Below are 12,186 nucleotides of genomic sequence, written 5' to 3' on the forward strand. Positions count from 1 at the left end.
TACTGTGGCCCTGCTCTATGTGTCTTTAAATTGTTAGTGGGGTTTTTCCTAAATTTGGTCAGCCGTTGGACTCACTGCATACCCTATAACTGTATAGCAAACTCTCTCCTTTCTAATGGGAATTTGTCGTTACTGTGGCCCTGCGCTATGTGTCTTTAAATTGTTAGTGAGGTTTTTCCTAACTTTGGTCAGCCGCTGGACTTACTGCATGCCCTATAACAGTATAGCAGACCCTCTCCTTTCTAATGGGAACATGTTGTACTTGTTACTGTGGCCCTGCTCTATGTGTCTTTAAATTGTTAGTGGGGTTTTTCCTTAATTTGGTCAGCTGTTTGACTCACTGAATACCCAATAACTGTATAGCAAACTCTTTCCTTTCTAATGTGAATTTGTCATTACTGTGGCCCTGCTCTATGTGTCTTTAAATTGTTAGTGGGGTTTTTCCTAAATTTGGTCAGCCGTTGGACGCATTGCATGCCCTATAACTGTATAGCAGACCCTCTTCTTTCTAATGGGTAGACGTCGTACTTGTTGCTGTGGCCTTGCTCTATGTGTCTTTAAATTGTTAGTGGGGTTTTTCCTAAATTTGGTCAGCCGTTGGACTCACTGCATACCCTATAACTGTATAGCAAACGCTCTCCTTTCTAATGAGAATTTGTCATTTCTGTGGCCCTGCTCTATGTGTCTTTAAATTGTTGGTGGGGTTTTTCCTAAATTTGGTCAGCTGTTTGACTCACTGCATGCCCTATAACTGTATAGCAGACCATCTCCTTTTTAATGGGAACATGTTGCACTTGTTACTGTGGCCCTGCTCTATGTGTCTTTAAATTCTTAGTAGGGTTTTCCAAAATTTGGTCAGCCGTTGGACTCACAGCATATCCTATAACTGTATAGCAGACCCTCTCCTTTCTAATGGGAACATGGCGTACTTGTTACTGTGGCCCTGCTGTATGTGTCTTTAAATTGTTAGTGGGGTTTTTCCTAAATTTGGTCAGCCGTTGGACTCACTGCATAGCCTATAAATGTATAGCAAACTCTCTCCTTTCTAATGGGAATTTGTCGTTACTGTGGCCCTGCTCTATGTGCTTTAAATTGTTAGTGGGGCTTTTCCTAAATTTGGTCAGCCGTTGGACTTACTGCATGCCCTATAACTGTATAGCAGACCCTCTCCTTTCTAATGGGAACATGTTGTACTTGTTACTGTGGCGCTGCTCTATGTGTCTTTAAATTGTTAGTGGGGTTTTTCCTTAATTTGGTCAGCTGTTTGACTCACTTCATACCCTATAACTGTATAGCAAACTCTTTCCTTTCTAATGTGAATTTGTCATTATTGTGGCCCTGCTCTATGTGTCTTTAAATTGTTAGTGGGGTTTTTCCTAAATATGGTCAGCCGTTGTACTCACTGTATACCCTACAACTGTATAGCAGACCCTCTCCTTTCTAATGGGAACATGTCATACTTGTTACTGTAGCCCTGCTCTATGTGTCTTTAAATTGTTAGTGGGGTTTTTCTTAAATTTGGTCAGCAGTTGGACTCACTGCATACCCTATAAGTGGATAGCAAACTCTCTCCTTTCTAATGGGAATTTGTCATTACTGTGGCCCTGCTCTATGTGTCTTTAAACTGTTAGTGGGGTTTTTCCTAAATTTGGTCAGCCGTTGGACTTACTGCATGCCCTATAACTGTATAGCTGACCCTCTCCTTTCTAATGGGAACATGTTGTACTTGTTACTGTGGCTCTGCTCTATGTATCTTTTAATTGTTAGTGGGGTTTTTCCTTAATTTGTTCAGCCGTTGGACTCACTTCATGACCTATAACTGTATAGCAGACCCTCTCCTTTCTAATGGGAACATGTCGTACTTGTTAGTGTGGCCCTGCTCTATGTGTCTTTAAATTCTCAGTGGAGTTTTTCTTAAATTTGGTCAGCCGTTGGACTCACTGCATACCCTATAACTGTATAGTAAACTCTCCCCTTTCTAATGGGAATTTGTCGTTACTGTGGCCCTGTTCTATGTGTCTTTAAATTGTTAGTGGGGTTTTTCCTAAATTTGGTCAGCCGTTGGACTCACTGCATACTCTATAACTGTATAGCAGACCCTCTCCTTTCTAATGGGAATCTGTCGTTACTATGGTCCTGCTCTATGTGTCTTTAAATTCTTAGTGGGGTTTTTCCTAAATTTGGTCAGCTTTTGGACTCACTGCATACCCTATAACTGTATAGCAGACGCTCTTCTTTCTAATGGGAATCTGTCGTTACTGTGGCCCTGCTCTATGTGTCTTTAAATTCTTAGTGGGGTTTTTCCTAAATTTGGTCAGCCGTTGGACTCACTGCATACCCTATAACTGTATAGCAAACTCTTTCCTTTCTAATGGGAATTTGTCGTTACTGTGGCCCTGCTCTAAGTGTCTTTAAATTGTTAGTGGGGTTTTTCCTAAATTTGGTCAGCCGTCGGACTCACTGCATGCCCTATAACTGTATAGCAGACCCTTTCCTTTCTAATGGGAACATATCGTACTTGTTACTGTAGCCAAGCTCTATGTATCTTTAAATTCTTAGTGGGGTTTTTCCTAAATTTGGTCAGCCGTTGGACTCACTGCATACTCTATAACTGTATAGCAAACTCTCTCCTTTCTAATGGGAATTTGTCGTTACTGTGGCCCTGCTCTATGTGTCTTTAAATTGTTAGTGGGTTTTTTCCTAAATTTGGTCAGCCGTTGGACTCACTGCATGCCCTATAACTGTACAGCAGACCCTTTCCTTTCTAATGGGAACATATCGTACTTGTTACTGTAGCCATGCTCTATGTATCTTTAAATTGTTAGTGGGGTTTTTCCTAAATTTGGTCAGCCGTTAAACTCACTGCATACCCTATAATTGTAGAGCGAACTCTTTCCTTTCTAATGGGAATTTGTCGTTACTTGGCCCTGCTCTATGTGTCTTTAAATTGTTAGTGGGGTTTTTCCTAAATTTGGTCAGCCGTTAAACTCACTGCATACCCTATAATTGTAGAGCGAACTCTTTCCTTTCTAATGGGAATTTGTCGTTACTTGGCCCTGCTCTATGTGTCTTTAAATTGTTAGTGGGGTTTTTCCTAAATTTGGTCAGCCGTTGGACTCACTGCATACCATATAACTGTATAGTAAGCTCTTTCCTTTCTAATGGGAATTTGTCATTACTGTGGCCCTGCTCTATGTGTCTTTAAATTGTTAGTGGGGTTTTTCCTAAATTTGGTCAGCCGCTGGACTCACTGCATACCCTGTAACTGTATAGCAAACGCTCTCCTTTCTAATGGGAATTTGTCATTTCTGTGGCCCTGCTCTATGTGTTTTTAAATTGTTGGTGGGGTTTTTCCTAAATTTGGTCAGCTTTTGGACTCACTGCATACCCTATAACTGTATAGCAGACTCTCTTGTTTCTAATGGGAATTTGTCGTTACTGTGGCCCTGCTCTATGTGTCTTTAAATTGTTAGTGGGGTTTTTCCTAAATTTGGTCAGCCGTTGGACTCACTGCATGTCCTATAACTGTATAGCAAACCCTTTCCTTTCTAATGGGAACATATCGTACTTGTTACTGTAGCCATGCTCTATGTATCTTTAAATTCTTAGTGGGGTTTTTCCTAAATTTGGTCAGCCGTTGGACTCACTGCATACCCTATAACTGTATAGCAGACCCTCACCTTTCTAATGGGAAAATGTCGTTACTGTGGCCCTGCTCTATGTGTCTTTAAATTGTTAGTGGGTTTTTTCCTAAATTTGGTCAGCCGATGGACTCACTGCATGCCCTATAACTGTACAGCAGACCCTCTCCTTTCCAATGGGAACATGTTGTACTTGTTACTGTGGCCCTGCTCTATGTATATTTAAATTGTTAGTGGGGTTTTTCCTTAATTTGGTCAGCCATTAAACTCACTGCATACCCTATAATTGTAGAGCAAACTCTTTCCTTTCTAATGGGAATTTTTCGTTACTTGGCCCTGCTCTATGTGTCTTTAATTTGTTAGTGGGGTTTTTCCTAAATTTGGTCAGCCGTTGGACTCACTGCATACCCTATAACTGTATAGTAAGCTCTTTCCTTTCTAATGGGAATTTGTCGTTACTGTGGCCCTGCTCTATGTGTCTTTAAATTGTTAGTGGGGTTTTTCCTAAATTTGGTCAGCCGTTGGACTCACTGCATACCCTATAACTGTATAGCAAACGCTCTCCTTTCTAATGGGAATTTGTCATTTCTGTGGCCCTGCTCTATGTGTCTTTAAATTGTTGGTGGGGTTTTTCCTAAATTTGGTCAGCCGATGGACTCACTGCATGCCCTATAACTGTATAGCAGACCATCTCCTTTCTAATGGGAACAAGTTGCACTTGTTACTGTGGCCCTGCTCTATGTGTCTTTAAATTGTTAGTGGGGTTTTTCCTAAATTTGGTCAGCTGTTTGACTCACTGCATACTCTATAACTGTATAGCAGACCCTCTCCTTTCTAATGGGAATTTGTCGTTACTGTGGTCCTGCTCTATGTGTCTTTAAATTCTTAGTGGGGTTTTTCCTAAATTTGGTCAGCCTTTGGACTCACTGCATACCCTATAACTGTATAGCAGACTCTATTGTTTCTAATGGGAATTTGTCGTTACTGTGGCCCTGCTCTATGTGTCTTTAAATTCTTAGTGGGGTTTTTCCTAAATTTGGTCAGCCGTTGGACTCACTGCATGCCCTATAACTGTATAGCAGACCCTTTCCTTTCTAATGGGAACATGTCATACTTGTTACTGTGGCCATGCTCTATGTATCTTTAAATTCTTAGTGGGGTTTTCCTAAATTTGGTCAGCCGTTGGACTCACTGCATACCCTATAACTGTATAGCAAACTCTTTCCTTTCTAATGGGAATTTGTCGTTACTGTGGCCCTGCTCTATGTGTCTTTAAATTGTTAGTGGGGTTTTTCCTAAATTTGGTCAGCCGTTGGACTCACTGCATGCCCTATAACTGTATAGCAGACCCTTTTCTTTCTAATGGGAAGATGTCGTACTTGTTACTGTGGCCATGCTCTATGTATCTTTAAATTCTTAGTGGGGTTTTTCCTAAATTTGGTCAGCCGTTGGACTCACTGCATACGCTATAACTGTATAGTAAGCTCTTTCCTTTCTAATGGGAATTTGTCGTTACTGTGGCCCTGCTCTATGTGTCTTTAAATTGTTAGTGGGGTTTTTCCTAAATTTGATCAGCCGTTGGACTCACTGCATACCCTATAACTGTATAGCAAACGCTCTCCTTTCTAATGGGAATTTGTCATTTCTGTGGCCCTGCTCTATGTGTCTTTAAATTGTTGGTGGGGTTTTTCCTAAATTTGGTCAGCCGTTGGACTCACTGCATGCCCTATAACTGTATAGCAGACCATCTCCTTTCTAATGGGAACATGTTGCACTTGTTACTGTGGCCCTGCTCTATGTGTCTTTAAGTTGTTAGTGGGGTTTTTCCTAAATTTTGTCAGCCGTTTAACTCACTGCATACTCTATAACTGTATAGCAAACTCTCTCCTTTCTAATGGGAATTTGTCGTTACTGTGGTCCTGCTCTATGTGTCTTTAAATTGTTAGTGGGGTTTTTCCTAAATTTGGTTAGCCGTTGGACTCACTGCACACCCTATAACTGTATAGCAAACTCTCTCCTTTCTAATGGAAATTTGTCATTACTGTGGCCCTTCTCTATGTGTCTTTAAATTCTTATTGGGGTTTTTCCTAAATTTGGTCAGCCGTTGGACTCACTGCATGCCCTATAACTGTATAGCAGACCCTCTCCTTTCTAATGGGAACATGTCGTTACTGTGGCCCTGCTCTATGTGTCTTTAAATTGTTAGTGGGTTTTTTCCTAAATTTGGTCAGCCATTGGACTCACTGCATGCCCTATAACTGTATAGCAGACCCTCTCCTTTCTAATGGGAACATGTTGTACTTGTTACTGTGGCCCTGCTCTATGTATCTTTAAATTGTTAGTGGGGTTTTTCCTTAATTTGGTCAGCCGTTGGACTCACTGCATATCCTATAATTGTAGAGCAAACTCTTTCCTTTCTAATGGGAATTTGTTGTTAATGTGTCCCTGCACTATGTGTCTTTAAATTGTTAGTGGGGTTTTTCCTAAGTTTGGTCAGCCGTTGGACTCACTGCATGCCCTATAACTGTATAGCAGACCCTCTCCTTTCTAATGGGAACATGTCGTACTTGTTACTGTGGCCCAGCTCTGTGTCTCTTTAAATTCTTAGTGGAGTTTTTCCTAAATTTGGTCAGCCGCTGGAGTCACTGCATACCCTATAACTGTATAGTAAACTCTCTCCTTTCTAATGGGAATTTGTCGTTACTGTGGCCCTGCACTATGTGTCTTTAAATTCTTAGTGGGGTTTTTCCTAAATTTGGTCAGCCGTTGGACTCACTGCATACCCTATAACTGTATAGCAGACCCTCTCCTTTCTAATGGGAACGTGTTGTACTTGTTACTGTGGCCCTGCTCTATGTGTCTTTAAATTCTTAGTTGGGTTTTTCCTAAATGTGGTTAGCCGTTGGACTCACTGCACACCCTATAACTGTATAGCAAACTCTTTCCTTTCCAATGGGAATTTGTCGTTACTGTGGGTCTGCGCTATGTGTCTTTAAATTGTCAGTGGGGTTTTTCCTAAATTTGGTTAGCCGTTGGACTCACTGCATGCCCTATAACTGTATAGCAGACTCTCTTGTTTCTAATGGGAATTTGTCGTTACTGTGGCCCTGCTCTATGTGTTTTTTAATTGTTAGTGGGGGTTTTCCTAAATTTGGGCAGCCGTTGGACTCACTGCATACCCTATAACTGTATAGCAAACTCTTTCCTTTTGTAGCACCCTGAGGATTCGGCTGCTACAGGGGTATTACACCTCAAGCCAGAGGTGTGGTATTCCACTCCCGGGTAAGGATGGAGTGTGGAACTGAGCTCAGTAGGCTGCATGCACTACATACATCCCATTTCCGGGGGACAGACCGACGGTACTCCCACCAGTTTATGTGCAGGTACGATAGTGTCTGTCCCTGGCTGGAGTGGGAGGGGGGTGGAACATCCCAGTAGTGTAGGGGCAGATAGGGGGAGCAGTCTGGATAATGCTAGGAGCTCATTGGGTGCTGGTCACCTGAGCTCACACATAGAGGGAGTATATAAGGTGGGAACCATCTTAGAACAGGGTCTTTTGTAGAGGTTTGGTCAGACAAGCAGAGCAGCTCAGCCAGCTCCAAGGCCAAGAGAGTGAGAGAGAGGAGAAAAGAAGGACCCAGAGGGGGAGAAGAGGGAACTCCAAGAACCCAAAATTAGACCAGAGGGTGAAGAGTTGGCACAAGGGTACCGGATCCCAAGCTGGTGGAGGGCACTAATCCTTAGCCAGAGACCGGAGGTCGTGGGCAGGATCTGCCACGACCACCCACTAAATCCACCCGGAAGGCAAACCAAGAATAGAGTCAGGGAACCCAGAGACAAGGGTTTTACCAACAAGAGGCCCGAGGGAGCCGGACTTAGGTGGATCCCTGGTGGGGAAGGCCAGAGAGAAGGACAAGTCAGAAAGGGAGCTCAGGAACACGCTCCAGAATCACCTGGGGGTTGGCCGAGTCCAGGACCTGGTGGACGCAGCACGGCTCGGGTGGTCACTCAAGGCCGGAGTGACCAACACAAAAGCAGTAAGTAAAAACCCTGAACTGCACAGCCCGACTCTGAGTCTTATTACCACCCTCACTGCACCACCACAACCACCATCCTCTACAACTGACCCCCTGAGGCTATACCCCTCCCGTTGGGGGTTATACTACCTGAGCTGCACACACACCGCCAGTCCTTTCACCGAGCTAAAGAATATGGCTGTGGTGAAATACAACTCCCACTGAGAAGCTATTTCAGATTGAAAAACATTTTGCCCACCAGAGGATTTGATTCTGAGGGCTCACCTTTCTCCCCCGCTCAAGAGCCCCATAGCAGCTGCAAAGTTAGCGCTATCATTAACTTTCCTGATATAAAAGCCAGGGCACACCAGAGGATTCTCTGGTGGGACCGTCCAACCCTGCCGAGAAGCGGTACTGGCTAAGAAAAGTGTGTGTGAAGGTTCCTGGACACTCTATGGCTGCTTTTTTACTGAGGTGGAAACCCACGCAAATGTAGCGCCCCTGCGGGTTCAGTCGCCGCAGAGGTACTGCATCTCACCCAGAGGTGTGGTATCCCACTCTCAGGTAAGGATAGAGTGCTGCCCGGGACCCTAACACCTGCATCCAACACATCCACTTCAGTAGGGCAGGGCGAGATTGCTCCTATGGGAGAGCACAGTCCCTGGTCCCTGGCTGGAGTGGAGGGGAACCATGTAGTTGGTGTGGGTGGAGGACGTAGATCAGGGGAGCACTTGTGAGGGAGTGATATAAAAGTGGGAACCATCTTGAAAGTTGAGTCCAGTCAGTCAGTGAGAGAGAGTGGAGTTGGAGGAGGAAAGTGATGGGAGCAGAGGCTCTGCACGAGCTCTGCTCCAGAGCGGGCCTGAGGAGAGGCCCAGGACTGAAGGAAGAGGAGAGGGAGCAGGAGAAAGGCTCCAGGAACAGAAGGGATCCCAGGGGTATGGGAAGTGCTTGAGGCCACCCGTACGCCCGAATCTGCCAGGCGGTGGAGGGATCGAGCCGTAGAGGGGACAGGCCCCTAAACTAGTGGAGAACTACAAGGCTCAGCTAGGAACCGGAGGCTGCTGTACTTGCAAGGTGCAGTGGCCACATCTGCAACTATATCGCCGAAAAGGTGGCCACATAGGTTCCAGTGGACTGCAGGTCACCTGACAAGACCCGAGGCTACCAGATTGGGACACTGGTTGAAAGGCGCAGGGCAGGAGGGCGAGAGCCAGCGCAGGAAGATGACTGAGGAAGGCACATAGAAAGGGGTCCTGTCAGGCACTCTTGAATTACCTGAGGGATTGCTGAACCCCTGCCTGGTGAACGCAGCATGACGTGGGAGGTTGTAGTCCGGAACCTGTAACCTGAGGAACTTAACAACTGTGAGTAAACTAGGAAGACTGCACCCCACTGCCTCTGTGATTATTGTCTGCGCCATCACCCCCCCTGCACTACAACGCCCAGCACTACCTATAACATCTACACTGCCCTGGAGCTAAGCCCTCCCTGTGGAGAGCCACACCAGCTTTGCTGCACTAACTTCAGCTCCAGAGGACCTGCTCCGCAGCGGCGGCTCCCTTTAGCCGCATACCACAGGTGGCATCACGAACTTTGTACATAAATCCCCTGTAACTATCTCCTTTTGTTGACCGCCCTGGGTCACAGACCGGGTCACCGCCACTGTGACTTCTCCCCTAGTAATGACCGGCCCAGCACCGAGTACCCCGCGGCCCAGGGGGCGCGTCACAAACACGGGGAGAACATATAAAATTTGGATTTTAACCCAGGATCCCAGCGCTGCAAGGCTTCAGTGATAACCACTGATCCAATGTGCTGCCGTTCACCCTTTAATATATAACAGGCTGGAGAAACTTGCACTTACTGCCACTCTATCTTCAGCTCCTTTGTGAGAAATGAATGTATTTGGGCAGCCACTCAGTCTACCAAATAAAATTCCTGAGAAGGAAATTGGGGATGGCTTCACTACTGGTACTGGGGGCAGTGCTAATACCATGGCGTCGTACCATAGTTTACTGGAAATATTCCAGGCTGGTAGGAGGCAAGCAGATTCCCACAGAAAAGTACCAGCAGTAATGTTCCGGGACCTGCGCTTGTAGAAGGCGGAGACAACACCGGGAGAAATAGTGACGGCTGGGGAACGAGTATAGACACGAGGAATAGCATGAGGTTGTGAAAAGCTTCCGCCTCCACGAGCCTAAAAGGCCACAATTCAAGCGAAAGCAGCTTTATGGGACGTCCTGGGAGAAATGACAGCTGGGAGATATGGTTTCCCAAGTCCATTCACCAAGCTAAAGAATATGGCTGTGGTGAAATACAACTCAGCAAAAAAAGTGGCGTCTGGGGAACGAGTATGGACACCAGGCCGCCGCCGGCATGAGGTTGTGAAAAGCTTCCACCTCCACGAGCCTAAAAGGCCACATTTCAAGTGAAAGCAGCTTTAAAGGACTTCCTGGGAGAAATGACAGCTGGGTAGATATGGTTTCCCAAGTCCTTTCACCAAGCTAAAGAATATGGCTGTGGTGAAATACAACTCTCAGCAAAGAAAGCTGTGGACTTGCTCCGTACCGTCCCTGGCCACATTCACTTGACCACGTGTTTGTGGTTAGGTGGTCCTTCCCAGTAAGTGCACGGGGGAGGGCACGGGTAATGATGTAGGACCCCTGTTTGTGGAAGGCGGAGACGATACCGGGAGAAATAGTGGCGGCTGGGGACCGAGTATGGACACCCGGCCACTGCCGGCATGAGGTTGTGAAAAACTTCCACCTCCACGAGCCTAAAAGGCCACATTTCAAGTGAAAGCAGCTTTAGAGGACTTCCTGGGAGAAATGACAGCTAGGTAGATATGGTTTCCCAAATCCTTTCACCAAGCTAAAGAATATGGCTGTGGTGAAATACAACTCAGCAAAAAAAGCTGTGGACTGGCTCCGTACCGTCCCTGGCCACATTCACTTGACCACGTGTTTGTGGTTAGGTGGTCCTTCCCAGTAAGTGCACAGGGGAGGGCACGGGTAATGTTGTGGGACCCGCGCTTGTACAAGGCGGAGACAACACCGGGAGAAATAGTGGCCGCTGGGGACCGAGTATGGACACGAGGTATGAGGTTGGGAAAAGCTTCCGCCTCCACGAGCCTAAAAGGCCATATTTCAAGTGAAAGCAGCTTTAGAGGACTTCCTGGGAGAAATGACAGCTAGGTAGATATGGTTTCCCAAGTCCTTTCACCAAGCTAAAAAATATGGCTGTCGTGAAGTACAACTCAGCAAAAAAAGCTTTGGACTGGCTCCATACCGTCCCTGGCCACATTCACTTGACCACGTGTTTATGGTTAGGCGGTCCTTCCCAGTAAGTGCACTGGGGAGGGCACGGGTAATGTTGTGGGACCCGTGCTTGTGGAAGGCGGAGACGATACCGGGAGAAATAGTGGCGGCTGGGGACCGAGTATGGACACCCCGCTGCCGCCTGCATGAGGTTATGAAAAGCTTCCGCCTCCACGAGCCTAAAAGGCCATATTTCAAGTGAAAGCAGCTTTAGAAGATTTCCTGGGAGAAATGACAGCTGGGCAGATATGGTTTCCCAAGTCCTTTCACCAAGGGCACGGATAATGTTGTAGGACCCGTGCTTGTGGAAGGGGGAGACGACACTGGGACAAATAGTGGTGGCTGGGGATCGAGTATGGATACCTGGTCACCGCCGCCATAAGATTGTGGACAACTTCCGCCTCCATGAGCCTAAAAGGCCACATTTCAAGTACAAGCAGCTGTCAAAAATTTGGCAGTATAGTATTGCAGCCTGTGGGTGGGTGGTTGGCTGGCTGCATACTTGCACTTGCATTCCAAGGAATGGCGTAGGGACAACTGAATGCTGCACTAGGACAAGGACGTGGACTGTGATTGTTGCAAGTCTGCAATGACAGGTGCATGGCGGGAGGCGGGAGATTTGCAATGTTCTCTTTGAATCCAAACTTCTCTATCAAATGCCTTCTCTGCATCTAAGGCTAGGACCAGGGAAGGAATTTTATTGTTATCAATGTGAGATAATAGGTTGATGATTTTCCGAGTGGTATCAGCTGTGTGCCTGCCTTGCATAAAACCAACTTGATCTAAGTGTATTAGATTGGGGAGAATTTTTTGTATTCTGTTGGCTACTAATTTAGCAATTATCTTGGTATCGGAGATTGGCCGATAATTGGTTACTTCCTGTGGGTCTCCTTTGTTCTTGGGAATGACGGTGATTATGGCTTTTAACATTTCTGAAGAGATGTGGCCATCTAATGAGAAGTGGTTGGTTAATTTAGTTAAAAACGGGACAAGTATATGAGCAAAAGATTTATAATATTCGTTTATGAATCCATCTGGTCTTGGTGATCTCTGGTTTTTAAGAGAATGTATAATGGAACAAACTTCCTCTTTTGTAAAGGGAGCATTTAGCTTTTATAAATCATCAGATTTTAAAGAGGGAAGTTGCACAGATGACAAAAAGTTGTTAATTAAACAATCTGTAGGTTGCGGCAAGTACTTATTTTCGTT

Source organism: Phyllobates terribilis, unplaced genomic scaffold, assembly GCF_046119375.1.
Source record: "Phyllobates terribilis strain yellow unplaced genomic scaffold, ASM4611937v1 Scaffold_4__5_contigs__length_816908805, whole genome shotgun sequence".
NCBI lineage: Eukaryota > Metazoa > Chordata > Amphibia > Anura > Dendrobatidae > Phyllobates > Phyllobates terribilis.